The sequence below is a fragment of the Polypterus senegalus genome, chromosome 2 (genome assembly GCF_016835505.1).
Source record: "Polypterus senegalus isolate Bchr_013 chromosome 2, ASM1683550v1, whole genome shotgun sequence".
NCBI classification, from domain to species: Eukaryota; Metazoa; Chordata; class Cladistia; order Polypteriformes; family Polypteridae; genus Polypterus; species Polypterus senegalus.
In genome coordinates, this window is record NC_053155.1 from 186,836,766 (window position 1) to 186,855,567 (window position 18,802).

Here is an 18,802-nt window from a genome sequence, read left to right on the forward strand (position 1 = left end):
ATTCTAAGCTGGACCAAGAATAACTGTAAAGTTTTGTTGAAATAGATGGGGTAGTTTTCATGTGATATTCTAATTTAATTTTTTATATAGAGATGATGATGATGATTATTATTATTTATAATTTATTTGGCCCTAATAAGAAATTTTGGCATTTAAGATTTTACAATAACAAACAAACTCCCACCTCTCTCCTAATTCCTCAGCTAACACGAATTCTGAGAATTTCTGTTAAAATTATTCATTTAATTTGACTCAATAAAAAGAAAGCATCCAAGTGATTTGCTATAACCCTAACCCTAACTTTTTTAAATTAGTGAGCCCCGCTGGAGCTTTCTAACACACTTCCATATAATTTAATGGTTGAAAGTGCTCATAGATAGTGTGCCATAAGAGCAGATCCTAATACCATATATACTCACGTATAAGTTGGGTCTTGAAAGCCGAAAAATCGATCATAAAATCAGACCCCGACTTATACGCCCGTTCAAAAATGCGACACTTACATTTGTTTTAACATCTTGCACCAGTTTCTCAGATGCATCAAATTTTGTTGCAGCTGCACAGTTACCAATTTCTTTTGCTACTTCAATGACGTTTAATTTAAAGCCAGCTTCATATTTTCTTCTGATTGAACGCTCCATCATAGATATGGGATGCTTAATAATAATAAAAATAATAATTACATTTATATAGCGCTTTTCTCACTACTCAATGTACTTTACATAGAGGGAAACCACTTCAACCACCACCAGAGTGTAGTACCCACCTTGATGATGTGATGGCAGCAACTATTGCTCCACTCCACTCAACCACACTTTAGCTATTAACTGGTGAAAGTGGTGCAAGAGATAGTTAAATAGAGAGAGAGGTGATTAGGGTGCCAGGATGGGAATTCTTAAGGGCATTGGGATAAACCATACTCTTTTCAAAAGATGCCCACTTGTCTTTGATGACCACAGAGAGTGTGTGTGTGTGTCCTTCAATGGGCTATTGTCCCATTTAGGCATATTCCTTTCTTTGCTCTCCATGGAAGTGTTCAAAACAAAGAAGGTTTGAACAAAATGTCAGGGGAATCACGTTATTTTTCCAAAATATGTGTTTTTGTTTTTATCTCCAAATAGATGTCAGTGCCTCTTTCTATACTCACTAGAGCCATATAACACACTGTGCAGGTTTTGGTGGACCAAGAGCAACTGTGAACTGTGGACTTGTTCACCACTGACGTTAAACTCTACAAACTTAGCAAATCACGCTGTTCCACAAGTTGTTTTTTTTTTAAACTACAACCTATACCTAAACTACACTGTTAATAAAAGTATTTGCCAAATTAAAAATATAATTGGGAAGGAATACTTAGAGATCATTACAAATAAAACATTTAACCCATACAGCAACTCCATTTGTGAAATGCTAATAGATTCACCATGTCAAATTTAATATAGATGGGCACTGACTTCACATGCTTTGGACCCAAGGATCAGAAAGGAACACAGCAAACTGGAGGGCTGGAGCAGGAGATAAGATAGACAGGATTAAAATAACATATGCATTTAATGTGTTTAAATAATCATGGGGCTCTGTGAAAAAGAAGCTTGTCTGCTTATTTTCTGGATAGAATTCAGAGAATAATTTCACCAGCAAAATTCTTGCGAAAGATGCATTTTTTTTAGCCATGGGATAGGGGTAATGCCTTCCTACAATTATGCCATGTCTTTATCCCCAAAACCATACACCCCTCTGATTATTATATTTTGTTATGATACATCCTTTTACCTATACATAATATATATTTCTGCCCTCCTTAGCTTTAATTTGAGTTTCTTGTCTGCTTGAGAATGCTCCTCATGCCAGAAAAGATGAAAAGAAAATTGAAAAATAAAAGATTGTCATAAGAATATGGAAGATCATTTCATTTAAATGGCCTTCCTTATTTTCATATTAATATCATTTTGATTTTAAATGCCTAGATATTTCTAACTGTTATTGGAAAATGCGGGCATTATGATTGCTCTGACAGTTTAGTGGTTGCTAAGACAATAAACTGGTTTTGTGTTGGCAATGTGTTTTTTTATGAAAATAATGTAGATTTGTGCTTAAACTCCATTTTATTACACAGCAAAGAGTTTTTGTTTTATCATTATCATGATGGATTTGATCCTTCGTAAAAAAAAAAAACCAAAAGATCTACAACATAAAATTTCTTCTCAGGGTGAACAGCAGAAGCAGAGTAGGATGGGAGCGGGGTTCATTTCACTGGGCAGACAGAGACAAATGGCTTAACTGAAAGGGCAAAACAAGGCTCAAAATCACAAGACAGGAGATCAGTCAAAGCTGGCATTTCTATTAAATTAAGTTGCTTCAGAATTTCATTTATCTCACAGCGAACCCCTTATTTTAAACAAAGATCAGACAAGCCTATGATGCACATTTTGAACTTAAACAAAATGGACATAATGCATAAAGGGACCTGGAGACAACATACTGATGTCCAGACTAGACGTCCTTGACAAAAATAATGTAAACAAAATTGTAATTTAAAGTTATTTCCTCTAATCAAATAAAAATAATGTTAAGAATGTCTAGAAACTCACAGTCATATTTAATAAATGAGCAGACACCAGCAAATCTGAACGTGTGACAAGCTGTGGCTATAAATCACACCTGCTCATGGGTGACATGTGCAATCACAGATTTATGCAATTAATATTAAGAAACACGTCTAGACCTGATAGACAATCAGGACTTACCTTCAAAGTGCCCAGTCAGCAGTAGGAAAATAAAAACATAGTGAAAGGCAAAGGTAAAAAGCACTCTTAGCAGTAATGTGCAGGCAACCCCTTTTATAGGGCAGCCTTTCTGGTGTGGTGTCATATAGATTTAAAATAGCAGTTTGCTCCTCTTTTCGGAGATGTCAAAATGTTCTTAAGTAAGTCTCAGATACAGACATCTGAGAAAACAGGTTGCATAGCTAGCAAGCTATAAAAATAAAAGATCAATAAGAAAGTGCAGTACATGTGCTTCTGTTTTACTGTCTGAATCTGCAAAAAGAAGAAGTAAAGGAGAATGAATTCTGTGTTAAAAAAGAAAAGGACAACGAGAACACAACAGTTGAACTTTTGAGTCTTCATTAAGCATGTCATAATGGCTGAAATGTTGTATTTCTAAGTGTATTTTTATTGTTCAGTGTAGAATTAACAATAATAATGGAGGTGGGCAGCTCACATTTCTGGATACATGGGTTCAGCTGTCTGCTCTGTCACTGTGTGTGTGTGTGTGTGTGGAGTTTTCATGAACATGTCTGTGCTGAGTTTCTTTTGGGCTTACTACTTTTTCACCAAATTGCCAGCCAATCATATGTTAGGTTTATTGGTGAATCTAAATTGGTCCAACCATGAGATATTGTGTGTGTGTGTTAGAATATGTCCATTGATGTCTGTCCTGTGGAGGATTGTCTCCTTTGCATCTGATGCTACCAGGAATAGAATGCGTATTGACCACCTCTAACCTTATGTTTGAGATTGCGGACTCAAAAAAAAAATGCAGGGGGTCATTCAGTCTCTATGGGGTCTCTCAACCTTATTTAGTGCCCTTCACAACATAACTGCCAACCTAAAATTATAAAAGTTTCATATGAGAACTGTACACCGTGCTTCTGGGGTCTTTAAAAATGGTGTCTGAGACCCCAATTTTGATTCTTCTCTTTCTTAAAAATATGTGTACACAAATGAATAAGAATGTGAAAAAGTCTGATGATATGGAGATACTTGTGACTTTCTTTGAAATATCCAACATTGCTTGCTTGTTATTAAGAAGGTTATCCATCCATCCATCCATTTCTGAACTCGCTTATCCCGAGACCGTCACATTAAAATTAACCTTAATTTTGTTTTTGTTTTTGTTTATGTCATTGTACTCACCACATTCACGTAAAATCACCTCAGAAGGCATTTATCCCCATGGCCGCCTAGCTGTGCAGCACAGCTCTCCACTGCCACTCTATTTTATTGACTCATTATTGTGACAAGATTTGATTGGTGTCTCCTTTTTAGGCTCTCATTTCTCTTATAATGCCCATTGTAATGAAACTTAAAAAAAAATGTTTAACACGTTTATTAGAGCTCTAATTTTTTCCCACTGATTTGTGAACTGGTGCATGACAAGTGCATTAGCGTCAGTGTGAAACATGACATTATGTCCAATTAAAGTGTATATTATAGATCTCAAAATGATGATCTTAAAAGGCTACTGCTGCCACTAGCATTTGCCTTGATGGTGGGCCTCCTGTGACGTTTCACCCAGCTCTGCTCTCATTGTGAGCTGATGTCTTGATTGAAAGCTTCTTTCACCAGTCTGACAAAGAAAGTGAATGTTAAACCAATGAGCTGTGTCAGCAAAAAAGATGTGAAAGGAACAAGCATTAGAAGAAGAAAAAAATACCTAAAAAGAAAGGACAATATTTTTGTGGCTATGTTGCCTAAAGTAGAAGTCTGGTTCAAAAAAAAATTCACTCTCAAGAGAAAACTATCGAGGAAAAGGTCACCATGACATGAAGGATTGTCTTAAGGGAAAACATGTAAAGTTCGGAATGTCGCACTGATGTCTTTAATCCATCCTTTCCAATAATTTAAAAAATCATTCTTCATGAAACAAGTAGCTCTACCAAGTGACCTCTGGACTATAATGAGACCCCAAGGACCTCCATTGTAACAGTTTTACTCAGACCTCCCAATCACAGCTGACCTCAGCAGACCTTGCCACTGACCTTCAAGGGCCGTGGACAGACATGTAATTATCAGTACTCAGCAGTGTTCAATGGCTAATCCCAGTCACACATAATCAATTATTCTCACTTACTGTTTTATTCTCTGACTTCACATTCAGGGCTTATTTTATGTTTGAGCCAGTTGCTTATTCTTGGTTTGTTTAGCTTTTCTGAGAAGAATATTTTTGAATGTTAAACAGATTTATAATGTTGGGGCCAAGGGATTCATATACAAGTAAATATATTGATTTTGAACAGCACAATAATGTATTTCCATTTTAGACAATGTCTGCCATTACAGCCCAGTAGTTTAAAAGCCACCCAGAAGTATTCAAGATATGGGGCTGTCTGTTTTTGTGAATTCAAGCTTATCCTGATTGCTTTATAGTGCTGATGCAATCTGGCAGTGTTTTAGAGCTATTAAAGTGCATGCAGAAGAAATTTAAAGGGTTCAACCTGGATTTACAGAAGTAGTGTATACAAGTTATGAAGTGGTGTCCATCCAAGAACAGCGTTTGGGGGTGGCAAGTGGGGTGACTCCCCCTGGCACCATGCCTAAGGGGGCCCCGCTTTTGAGGTCCATGTGTCCCGTTCGAGTGGATTTGATATTTGATAAAGTCTGCATGTTATCTTGCAAAAATTTACCTGAATACTGTAATGAGAAAATCTGGCGTATGTTAACATTATTTTTATAAAATTTCCGCACATGTTTATACAGTCCATACATACCAGTAACCACATTTAAAATAACCGGCCATACGTGGGGTTGGTCAGCCCTAGGCCCTGCATACCAGTAAGGCTGCCTCAGTGTCCTACTGGCAAGGGGAGACCTGGGTAATGGCCAATGCTAGGTTGCTACAGGGCAGCCAAAATCTCATCAGAAAGCCACCAGGAACAAAAGAGAGCTACACTGGTAGAGAGAAATGTCCCACTCAGGCTAGTTAAGAGGCCATACCATAAGAAATACCATAAGTGTGTTTGTTGTGTGCCCCAGAAGGGTACTAAACAGGGGCACCAGTGTAAGTGAAATAAAGAGAGAGGGAGAGGGAGATCCCATCTGGGTAGAAACAGATCAGTTTTCTCCTCAGTTCCATATGGAGGGCAATCTAGCCGTGGATGGAATGGCTAATCTTTTGAAAGCAGACAGATTGAGGCCAGTGATGGCAGATAACAGTGCTGCCACACATACAAGCAGAGCCTAGGATTCCCATACTTCATACTTATTCATCCATAAGATCAGAGCATATTATTATAATTTCAAGAGAAAGGGTGGCTGAGAAGGTTTGAAGCAATGACTTTTAGGGGGAAAAGAAGGCTAAAGCTGGCAGAACATTATATATCTTCTAGACAGAGGGCATGCCAGACTTAACAGCTACAGTTGCCAGATCTAGTTGTCTTGAGAAGTTGGAGTCACAGGGGATGACAAATGACATGACTCAGTACAGACTTTTCAACACAGCTTTGCATTTCCAAAGTATAGCAAGCTTGGCATATTCTGACAGTCAATTAATGTGCTGCCTGACAGTACTGGTGCCTGTAAGAAGGCTTTCCACATCTGTCAAGTTCACTACATTTACAGTTCTTTTATTTTTATTTTTAAATTCCATCATAGTACGAGAAACATGATACCTCACCATCGAAAATGCTTGTGTTCCCTGATTCCTCACAGCTGCATTGTATGCATTACACTTCTGGGTGAGTACATATTGTTCTCAAGTCCACGGTGTGATCTATGAGATAATCTAACATGTTTGATTTGTCAAAACAATTTGCAGAGCTGCCTGACAGAGTCGTTGTAATGTCAACCTACATGAGTGGCAGTCCCAAAACTTACCATGACTGCCCCAACTCACTATGATTACATAAATTAAGTCTGTAACTGAAAATCACTGGAAAAGGTGTGCAGTGTGAGGAATGTGCTAGGACATCAGAAGCTATTAGAGGAACCTCTGGATGCCTCAACAGAGCAAAAGCACCACTGCGTCTAACATCAGAATGTGGAGTTAGGAGTGGAGACTTAAGGCACCTTACGGCCAAAGGTAAATTGATTCTACAGTTCAGAGATGACTTGTGACCAAGTATCAAATGAGACATGGAGAGTCTCAAGAAATGGAATTAGATGGAATGGGAAATGTGTGTGTGATACTAGACTGATGAGGTGTTTTGACTGTTTATTTGGTACATTTTTTTCATGTCTTTATTGCACTTTCTGGGTCAATTTTGTTAATAAGCACACATGTCTTGGGTACTTTTGAACTGTCAGTTGTTATTTTATGTGTGAAATGGGTGCCATGGAGGACTCCAAGTATCAGTAATGAGCATAAAGAGCCCCACATGGAGAGTTAAGTCTGTGCAGAGCATAACTGCACCCACGGCGAGACTCTTTCACACAGAGCCAGTTTAGAGCTGCTAATCAGTATAATCTGTGTCTCTGATATGTGGAAAGAAATTAGATTTTTTTTCTTTTTTCATTATTTACATTTTTTTAGTTCAAAGATCTTTTTAACCTAACCCTACCTTGATTTCCACCCATCGACTACCTAACCTATGCAAACTTCTCATCCACAGCTCATTTCACAGAGGAGAGTCACATTCCTCACAAGGCACTTTGAGTTATAACTGAAGCCACTGTGTCACTTACACATATGCCACCAACTACCCTTGTATCTGGTCCCTCTAGTAAATTCAACTCTAAACAACAGGCATTTTGCTAGTCTAAAAATCTTTTTTACTTCATTTCCTGCATCTTGTGTCTACATAGTTGAAACAGGGAGGCAGTTAGCAGACCATTTTAGGGATCATATTAAAATCAAAGACAGTTGTAGAACACTTCACATCTCTTGATCACAGCTACATTGATCTCTCTGTTTGTGTTCTTTCACAGGGCTTTAAAGATACTATTCAAATAAAAACACAAGAAGATAAGATCATTCACAGTCTTACATTAACATTTATTTGCTTGGCAGACGGTTTTATCCAAAGTGACTTACAAAAGAGGAAAACATAATCATGTAACATTAGGCTGGAACGTTTATGTTCAGCAAGTGGAGTAGGACAAGTAGTAAAAGTTGATTGCCACAAGTGAAAAGATCTAATAACTAATAATTTACAATCCTAGATTATAATCAATAAAGAAATTAAGTTTAAACTTTAAATTAACCAACAATATAAAGGATCACAGATATCTTTTCTATCATTAGACAGATATTCACTTAACAGATGGGTCTTCAATTGCTTCTTAAATACATTGACGGATTCAGCTGTATGGATGGAGGTGGGTAGCTCATTCCACCAAGTGGGAACTACACAGAAAAAAATGTTCTGATTGAGGCTTGATACCACACAGAGCTGGTATCACCAGACGCTCTTCCGTGGCAGACCTGAGTGGGTGAGAAGAGACACCTGTGTCTCTGTATATGCAGGTATTGACCCATTGACTATTCTGTAGGGAAGCATCAGGGATTTGAACTTAATGTGTGCTGCTACAGGAAGCCAATGTAGTGACCTGAAAAGAGGAGTCACCTGTGCCTGGCTAAATACAAGACAGGCCGCTGCATTCCAGACCATCTGCAGTGGCTTGATAGCACATACTGGTACTCCTGCCAGAAGTGAGATGTGACAAGACCAGAGCCTGGACTAGAATCTGTGCTGCATACTCTGTCAGATAAGGTCTGATCTTGTGGATGTTGTACAGCATGAACCTGCATGAACGAGATGTGTTCAGAAAAAGATAGTTACTCATCAATCACCACCCTAACGTCACATACTGACTTGGCAGGTGGTTGCGACAGTGAGCCAAGCTATACAGAGATGGGGAATTGAACAGACTGGCTGGCTGAGATCATAATAAGGTTGGTTTTTCCCAGGCTGAGCTTTAGATTGCGGTCCTTCATCCAGGCTGAGATATCAGTAAGACATGCGGAGACTCTACTGGACACTGTATTGAGCTCCAGAGGGAATTACAGGTATAACTGTGTATCATCTGCATAGCACTGATTAGAGAAACCATGGGATTGGATGGTGGAGCCCAGCAAGGTGGTGTAGAGAGAGAAAAGCAGAGGACCCAGCACCAATTCTTGGTGTACACCTGTGCTTATCTAATGTGCCTTTGACATCTCTCACCAGGACATGCTGTGGGATCTGCCCAAGATATAGGACTCAAACCATCTGAGAGGAGACCCAATGATGCCAGTGTCAGAGAGACTGGCAAGAAGGATGTCATGGTTGACTGTGTTAAATGTGCAAGAGAGATCTAGGAGGATCAAGACTGATGACATGGTAACTGTAGTAAGTCGTAGCTGGTCGATCACTGTTAAAAGTCTCTGGTTGGTATATTTCTCCAGGTCTTAACTTTTAATTTTTCCCCTCATCATCTCTCATGGCAACTTTTTTACACCTCTTCTCGCCTTTTCTTCTTTCATCTGCCCTGGCCTTGTTCCTTTTTGCCCCTCATATATGTGTTAGCTGCTTTTTCCTTTTGAGCTGCACACTAGATGAAGGCTATCACAATGTCTTTAACCTTCTTTCCATTTCAGTGTGGAAATAACCTTTAAGCATTTGTTTTCCTTAGACCTGTAATATTGTGATTTGCTGACTAAACTGACCAGGTAGGAGTGAATGTTCACTGGGACAGACTGGTATTTGTTTAGGGATTGTGCAAAATATTGTTTGTTGTTAATTTTTTTATGGTACCTTTTGAAGATTTTATTTTTACTTCCCCTTGAATTATACTGTATACTGATTATTTTTTTCGTAGATATTTTATAAGGTGCAATTTACATTTGTGAAGATGGTACAGTGGAACCTCAGGTCATGAATGTCCCGGAACACATACAAATTGGGTTACAACCAAAACTTTTGCCAAACTTTTGCATCTGTTCATGACCACACACTCGGGTGACGAACTAGCCAGTTTCCCTTTCAGTTCGTATGCGCCAATGATATCTGCTCGTGTTCTGTCTCCCCCTGTGCATTTGCTGTGAACTCTTTGTGCTCTATTTAATTTCCCTTCAGGTTCGTACACACCGGTGATTTACGCACGTGTTCAATTTCTCCACAGTACATTGTTCTCGGTCAGATGTGCATTGCGCAGAGGGACTTTACCTCAAAACTGTAATCTCCTCTCCACCCAGTTCCTCCTCACTTCCTTCATGCCAGAACTTGACTCATGCAAGGTTAGTTTTCTTGGTTGTTTATGGTTAGTTTTTTTTTTATAAATTACGGATTTTTTAAATGTTCATTTTTTTTCCCTGTGCTTAACATTCATTAAAAAAAGGGTTTACAGCGAGCGGTTTGTAGCGTGACTTGTTGCAATGTTACTTTTCTTGGTTGTTTATAAAATTACGGATTTTTCAAATGTTCATTTTTTCCCTGTGTTTAAAAGTGTTTACAGCGAGAGGTTCTGAAGGCTGTAGTGTGAATTCTTGCAATGATACTTTCCTCTGTTCAAGGTTTTCTCAGTGTTATTCAATGTTTTTACATTTAGTTTACTATTACACTGCGCATTCTTGGTATAATTAACTATTTTTGTGGTTAAAAATCTTTAAAAAATATATTTACATACAGTTCGTACGATCTGGAATGGATTAATTGTATTTACATACAATCCTATGGGGGTAGATAACTTCGGGTCAAGACCAAATCGGGTTACGACCAGAGTTTGGGAACGAATTATGGTTGTGACCCGAGATTCCACTGTATTTGTAAATGAATTGAAGTGAGAGGAGACTATTCATGGGTCAATCAGTTTCATTTGGTCAGCTAATTGCTAAGTTGTCCTAATGTATAATAAGGACACTTTTCAGAAGATGTTTCACTTTGACTACATGACTTTGGCCAATTGTTTTTCAAACTCATGGCATGAGGGAGAGTTTCCTGGCTTCTGTCTTAAATGCACTTCCCCTTAATTTCAAGCATTGTCCTTGCATACATGATATGCTATTTAGATGAAAAAATTCAGCAAGATCAACTTTATTGATGGCGTTGAGAATTTTAAACATATTGATTAGGTCTCTCTGGGGCTACTAATTGGATTGAGCAGGTGTATGAATTATATTTTCTAGATTAGGTCCCTACTCAATCTTCTCTGGGCAAGACTAAAGAGTTTAAAGGGTAAATGTGGTACTGGTGAAGTCACAATTATTTTTTCACATCGTGGCTTACATTTATTTTCCTTGGAGCTTGTATTTGTAATTAAGTATATTTTATAACTTAAAAATAGTGTCTTCCTGCTTACAATGGCTGTCAAAGGGACACCATAGAAAACGTAACACAAGAATATTAAAAATTACTTCATGAGTCTACTGATGTTTTTGATTTCAGAAAATACACTTTCTGAAGTTCTGAGGTATGTTTGTGGCAATAAAAGAATTTGCCTAAAAGGCAATTCAAAGCAAACAAGTCCCAAAACCCAATTCAAAGGGTAAAATCCAGAAAACAGGACAAATAATTCCATCCATCCATCCATCCATTTTCTAACCCGCTGAATCCGAATACAGGGTCACGGGGGTCTGCTGGAGCCAATCCCAGCCAACACAGGGCACAAGGCAGAAACCAATCCTGGGCAGGGTGCCAACCCACCGCAGGACACACCCACAAACACACCCACACACCAAGCACACACTAGGGCCAATTTAGAATCGTCAATCCACCTAACCTGCATGTCTTTGGATTGTGGGAGGAAACCGGAGCGCCCGGAGGAAACCCACGCAGACACAGGGAGAACATGCAAACTCCACGCAGGGAGGACCGGGAAGCGAACCCGGGTCTCCTAACTGCGAGGCAGCAGCGCTACAACTGCGCCACCGTGCCGCCCCACAAATAATTCACAACTAGCAAATCTTCAAAAACAGCAATATTTGCAAATTCAATGCCCCACTGCTACTGAGAAAAAAAAACACAAGAAGGAGGACACAGTAGCAGTGAAGTCAGGGTGGCCCCGCCTCCTAGGGCTCAATCTACTTTGCAAAAAGCACATGGAATGCCAGCACATTTAAGGTTATAGTATACAGATAACATGCAATGAGCAAATCTAATAGTTTTAACATAAACACCTGAAAATAATAATTAACAAAGATAACCATAAAACAGAAAATAAAGACAAGGGTAAAAAACACAACACCTAGTTAAACAGATCAATGTTATAAATGCAAACTATTTGTCTAAATGCTTAGAAATGTTTAAATTCAACTTTGCAATAGAATAGCCTGAATGTTTTAATCTTTATAAATGTATGACTCCAACTGTGTTGAAACAAGTGACAGCAAACCATGATCCTGGAAGTAAAAGGCTGTCATTTATGAAGACAGCGAATAAATGATGAGAACTGCAGGACTCTTTTAAAAATGGAAAGGTCTCACAAAATACATCGGATTTTTGTAAATTATATGCATACACACTTTTCCCGATATGTGTGTTATTTATGCAAATCAACACTCTGGAACATTCTCAACTTCAAAGTGATCATATCTTTTGTTTCAAGTTTCTCTGATGTCCCTTAAACCACTACTTCAAGCTGTTGGGGAGATATGATTTTTAATGTATAACTTATAATTTTATATTTATAATTTAAAATTTATAGATAAGACTTGACTTAAGAGACAGGCTTCTAGCGTAATTGAATGTATACTGCAAACATGAAAAATTACTGAGATTTTCCTTTAAGACAGAAATTACTCAAGATGACTCACTAAAATTCCACACTGAGGGAAAATATTAATTTTTTCCTGAACTCTGTGTCTTTAACACAGATTTGGGCTTTGCTTTAATATTTGTGGACATAATAAAAAAAGAGGTCTTATTATTTTATTCTATGACAGAAGATTGTCCAAGCAATTGGACTTATTGTACTGGAAGAGTAATTGCTGAAATGCTGGTTAATCTTTTTAATGGACCAGTCTACTGGAAAAATTCTTCTACAGACATGCCAGTTAGTTGTGAACTAAATGCAAGGCTAAAAGGATAACTGTTTTGGAAAAAATATTCTCTATATAATGCAAAAGAATGAAATTGCTCTTCAATCTAAGAGGCTCAGTTTCAAAGAGCAAATTGTGTGGTAAAAAAAAAAAATAAGCAGCAGACATAAAAAGGTTTGAGGATGGCAACCCCATATACTGAAAAAATCAACAAAATAAAAGATGAGGAGTTCACAGCTGAACTGGCGACCAGGTTATATACTGGTCTTAAATATGGTGGAACAAAGGTAAGGCGGTAAGATGGATTCTAGGTACTGGAAATGATGTCGTCAGGGATTGCTGGAAGTGACGTCAACAGTGGATGAACCGGTGGTGATGTAATTGAAAGGCTGAACTGCAAAGGAATAAGAGGAGAAAGGATCAGGTGAGAGTGCCATCCCCCGGTCTGTCTGACGAATAACACTGTTTGAACCTGTAAACTGTCCCCCACCCTGTGGAAATTGCTGGTGGCACATTTTTTTCCAGGTTCACATGGGTATTCTCTGAGTATTCCTCTTTCCTACCGTACCCCAACATGCATGTTATTTTCTGACTGGGGTGTGCTGTGTGATGGACCCGATCAGAAGCCAAACATTTGAGTTCTTGAAGTAAATGCTCGGGTGAATCCTGGTGTACTCTCAGATAAGTATCTGGTTAGTATTTCCTGTTTCTAATATGAGATCCAAAACCATCAGTTCTGATAATTCTACAGCCATGCCAAATTCTATTGCTTTCCTTCTAATTTGAACATAATAAGAACAAACTACATAAATGTGTCTATTGTCATAAAGGACCAGTAATGAAAGAAGTGCTATCATAACAGAGGGGGAGAGACTTATACAGTCATATGAAAAAGTTTGGGAACCCCTCTTAATTCTTTGGATTTTTGTGTATCATTGGATGAGCTTTCAAAGTAGCAATTTCCTTTTTATTATATGACATGACTTATGGAAACAGTAGTATTTCAGTAGTGACAATAAATTTATTGGATTAACAGAAAATATGCAATTTGCATCATAACAAAATTAGACAGTTGCATAAATTTGGGCACCCCAACAAACATTTTAAAACGATACTTAGTTGAGACTCCTTTTCCAAATATAACAGCTTCTAGATGCCTCCTATAGCCTGTGATGAGTGTCTGGATTCTGGATGGAGGTATTTTTGACAATTCTTCCATAGTAAATCTCTCCAGTTCAGCTAAACTTGATGGCTGCCAAGCATGGACAGCCTGCTAGAAGTCATCCCATAGATTTTCGGTGATATTCAAGTCAGGAGACAGTGACAGCCATTCCACAAAAATGTACTTCTCCCTCTGCATAAGTGCCTTTGTAGATTTCGAACTGTGTTTTGGGTCATTGTCTTGTTGGAATATCCAGCCCATGCATAACTTCAACTTTGTGACTGATGCTTGAACATTATCCTGAAGAATTTGTTGATATTGGGTTGAATTCATCCGATCCTCGACTTTAACAAGGGCCCCAGTCCCTGAACTAGCCACACAGCTCCACAGTATGATGGAACCTCCACCAAATTTGACTGTAGGTAGCAGGTGTTTTTCTTGGAATGCAGTGTTCTTCTTCCGCCATGCAAAGCACTTTTTTTTATGACCAAATAACTCAATTTTTGTCTCATCAGTCCAAAGCACTTTGTTCCAAATGAATCTGGCTTGTCTAAATAATCATTTGCATACAACAAGTGACTCTGTTTCTGGCGTGAATGCAGAAAGGGCTTCTTTCTCATCACCCTGCCATATAGATGTTCTTTGTGCAAATTGCACTGAATTGTAGAATGATGTACAGATACACCATCTGCAGCAAGATGTTCTTGCAAGTCTTGGGAGGTGATCTGTGGGTTGTCTGTAACCATTCTCACAATTCTGTGCATATGCCACTCCTGTATTTTTCTTGGCCTGCCAAACCTGTTTTAACAGCAACTGTGCCTGTGGCCTTCCATTTCCTGATTACATTCCTTACAGTTGAAACTGACAGTTTAAACCTCTGAGATAGCTTTTTGTAGCCTTCCCCTAAACCATGATACTGAACAATCTTTCTTTTCAGATCTTTTGAGAGTTGCTTTGAGGATCTCATGCTGTCACTCTTCAGAGGAGAGTCAAAGGGAAGCACAACTTTCAATTGACCACCTTGAATACCTTTTCTCATGATTGGACACACCTGTCTATGAAGTTCAAGGCTTAACAAACTAATCCAACCAATTTGGTGTTGCAAGTAATCAGTATTGAGCAGTTACATGCATTCAAATCAGCAAAATTGCAAGGGTAGCCAAATTTTTGCACAGCCAGTTTTTCACATTTGATTTAATTTCAAACAACTAAATACTGCTTCACTAAAAATCTTTCTTCGGAAAACACCCCAGTACTCAGATGTTTCTAGGAAATGAAAGACATACTACTGTTATCTTTTTTGTTGAAAGTAAATTATTATGCAGGCTGTGAGGGGTTCCCAAACTTTTTTATATGACTGTAAGTCACTGGTGGAGGAGACAACACAAAACACAAAGACATGCGTTACCAGTGCCAGAATGTGACAAGTGTCATGGATAGGAGGTGGTAGACACTGCAGTTGCATTGGATGACCATAAGTGAATTTTTAGAGGTTCTGGTAGGTGTGAAAATAACAGCGGTGGCAAAAGCTTTGGGACACTAGACAGCACATTTTTCAGAAAGGGAGCAATTCCTGCCTGGGTCCTATAACAGTTGAGAAATACTTGAATCTGCAAGGCTGTGAGGAGTTCCCAGAAGATACTGTAGCTTGGTGGCCCTGGGATTTTAATGAAGCCAAATGTGATCCTGGAAGTGACATAAGAGTTCACCTGGAAGTGGTCTCAGGAGGGGGCTTAAAGCATATTCCACATTCAGAGTCCTGGGGCCTCATTTATAAAACTTGTTAGGCTTGAAATTTCCGTGCCCAACCTCCCACACAAACATTGGGATTTATAAAAGAAAATTTATAATAAGTAAAGTTACAGGATATGAAAATTACAGGGTAAATCAAAATTATGTTAACACTAATGTTACTACTATGTGTTGTCACAGACGGCTGGGGTTCTTACCTGGCCGGGATGCCTAAAAAGACCGGAAGGGGGCAAGAATAGCTTCCGGGCCACACCATTGGAATAGGAAAGGACCACGAGAAAAGATTATAACCCATTGGGACCCATGGCCACCACCAGAGGGTGCCTTAAACCTCGTGGGACCTGGAAATAATTACTTCCGCCACACTCAACAAGATGGACGGAATGCTTCCGGTGCAAAGGGCAGCACTTCTGCCACACCAGGAAGTGCTGCCGGATGGACGTCATCAAACACCTGGAGCACATCCGGGCAGGAATAAAAGGGGCCGCCTTCCAGCAATCTGGGAGCTAGAGTCGGGAGAGGGGGCAGGACGAAGCTCCCAGGAGGAGATTGGCGGCTAAGGACTGAAAGAAAGTTCATTTTGGGTGATTATTGCTGTGTGCTTTGTGTCATGTTAGGAACTGTCTTTATTTATGTTAAATAAACGTGTGGCTTTTATAAAGATGTGGTCTCCGACTGGTGGTGTCCGGGCAAGTCTCACAGTGTATACTTATATACAATTTTTGTGGACAATTTATGTGCCATATATGGTACATGTGTTGAACATGATGGAGAACAGGTTGAGACATTCCTGTAAATAATCTTGCACATATGAAGTATGTTTATGTTAAGAGGTCTAAAGGCCCGGCTACTGGATAAACTGTCCTCGCCATCTGGAACCGGTGAAACATCAACCCCGCATTGTGCCGACCTTACCCCCGCGTCTCATAGGAGCGACACCGCTGATGACCTTGGTGGATTTCAGCTATGCATGCGGAGGTTCAAGGCCAGAGCACCTCCATCGGCACAGGCAAGCATCCTATCTCAGAACCGGTTTGACCCTCTCCGCGTCCCCAGTTCGCCTTCAGCCCCTGTAATAGTGGTAGGTGATTCTATTGTTAGAGACCTTAATGTCGCATGCCCTAATGGAAAATCGTTTGTTTCTTGTTTTCCGGTGCTCGTGTCCGAGATGTAATGAGCGTCGCCAGCAGTCTACGAAACACAAGGAGAGGGCAGTTGGAGCAATCGTTTTGCATGCCGGCGTAAGCGATATAAGGCACCGACAATCAGAAATCCTCAAGGCTGACTTTGCAGCTTTGATTAAAGACACGAAGGAGAGGACCCCATCGGCAAAGATCTTCGTTTCGGGTCCACTACCTCTCGTCAGACGATCCAACAAGTACTACAGTCGTCTGCTAGGATTGAACAACTGGCTACAGGGTTTCTGCAAGAAGAAGGATGTCGGTTTCATCAACAATTGGAATCTCTTTTGGAAAGGCGCGTTCTTCAAGCATGATGGCCTGCATCCGAACAGTTTCGGCGCCCGGGTCCTCTCCGAAAACCTATCGAAGGTAATTTGTTTATCTTGACTATCTATCTCTGCTCTTAACCCCTTCCGAAATAATACTGTTGTGCTAGGACATGATAAATGTTTAATAGAGTCTTCCGTTAAAGTGCACAACATTAATACTGTAATAAGCAATCTCAATGCACGTAGAAAACCTAGGAAATACGGCATAAACTCCAATAATCTAATTAAAATTACTATTTTAGAGGAACAATGTATTAAAACTATAAAAACAGATCACAGATTAAACAAAAATACACACAGAGCGCTAATAAAATAATTTAGTTCCTATTCCAAATATCAATAACGCATAGTATTCATCTCTGCACCTCGAAACATTAAATATGGCACTATTAAATGTTAGAGCTTTAACTAACAAAACGTTTTTATCAACGATCTTATTAGTGATAAAAATAGATTTTATTGCACTAAATGAAACATGGCTTAATTCAGATGCGCGCTGTTTTAATCAAATCTGCCTCCGGATTACAGTTTTACTCGTGCAGACCGCCAGGGAAAAGGGGGCGGATTGGCTAACATTTACTCGAGCGATTAAAATGTAAAGATGTCAGTTTTGGTAAGTTCAAGTCCTTTGAGTATCTCGCCGTTGTTATTCATGGAGATTCTCAAGTTCTAGTACTATCCGTGTATAGACCTCCTAAATATAACGCGTCGTTTTTTGAGGAATTCTCTGACTTAATGTCAATTTTAATTACTAACTATGACACACTCCTAATAGTTGGCGACTTTAATTTTCATATAGATAATCAGTGTGATCTAAAAGTAAAAGAATTTATGAACCTCCTGGATTCTTTTGATTTGAGACAACTCATAAATCAGCCTACACATAAAGCAGGTCATACGTTAGACTTAGTGATTACTAAAGGACTGAAAGTTGATATAAAACAGATCATTGATATTGGTCTATCAGACCATTTTCTTCTACTTTTTAATATAGAAATAATGATAAAAACACTCATGAGAAGCATATTGTTAAAAAACGCTTCTTTGACTCGGCAGCAGCTTTAAAACTTACAAACATTTTAAGCAATCAGTCCGTTTATAGTGCCAGCTATAATAGCGAGGATAATGTAAATAGTAAGGTGGAAAGATTTAATACTAAAGTGAGAGCTGCTGTTGACATAGTTGCACCTGAAAAGACAGTGAAAAAATCTTCTAGCATTGTTATACCATGGAAGACCCAAAGAGTGTCTGATTTAAAGAGAACATGCCACAGAGCTGAGCGTCAATGGAGGAAGACTAAACTTACTATCCACCATGAAATATTAAAAGTCAAAATAACAGAATACAATAACACTGTCCGTCTTGAGAGGCGCTGCTATTTCTCTAAGATTATAAATAACAATGCTAGTAATCCCAGAGTCTTATTTTCTACAATTGATCGCCTACTAAACCCAGGTAACTCAAAGGAATGCCTCCTAAGTGCTTCCAGTGAAACCTGTGAGGCTATCGCTGTATTTTCAATCAAAAATTAATGATATTAGAAATAACATAGTATATCCCTCCAACACTAAGGATCCTCCTAAACCCCAGCATCCTGTTATAAACAAATTAAACTCTTTCACTAGGATAGATTTACCTGATTTACAAAAAATATCTCAATTAAAACCCTCCACCTGCGTCTTTGACCCAATACCAACAAGGTT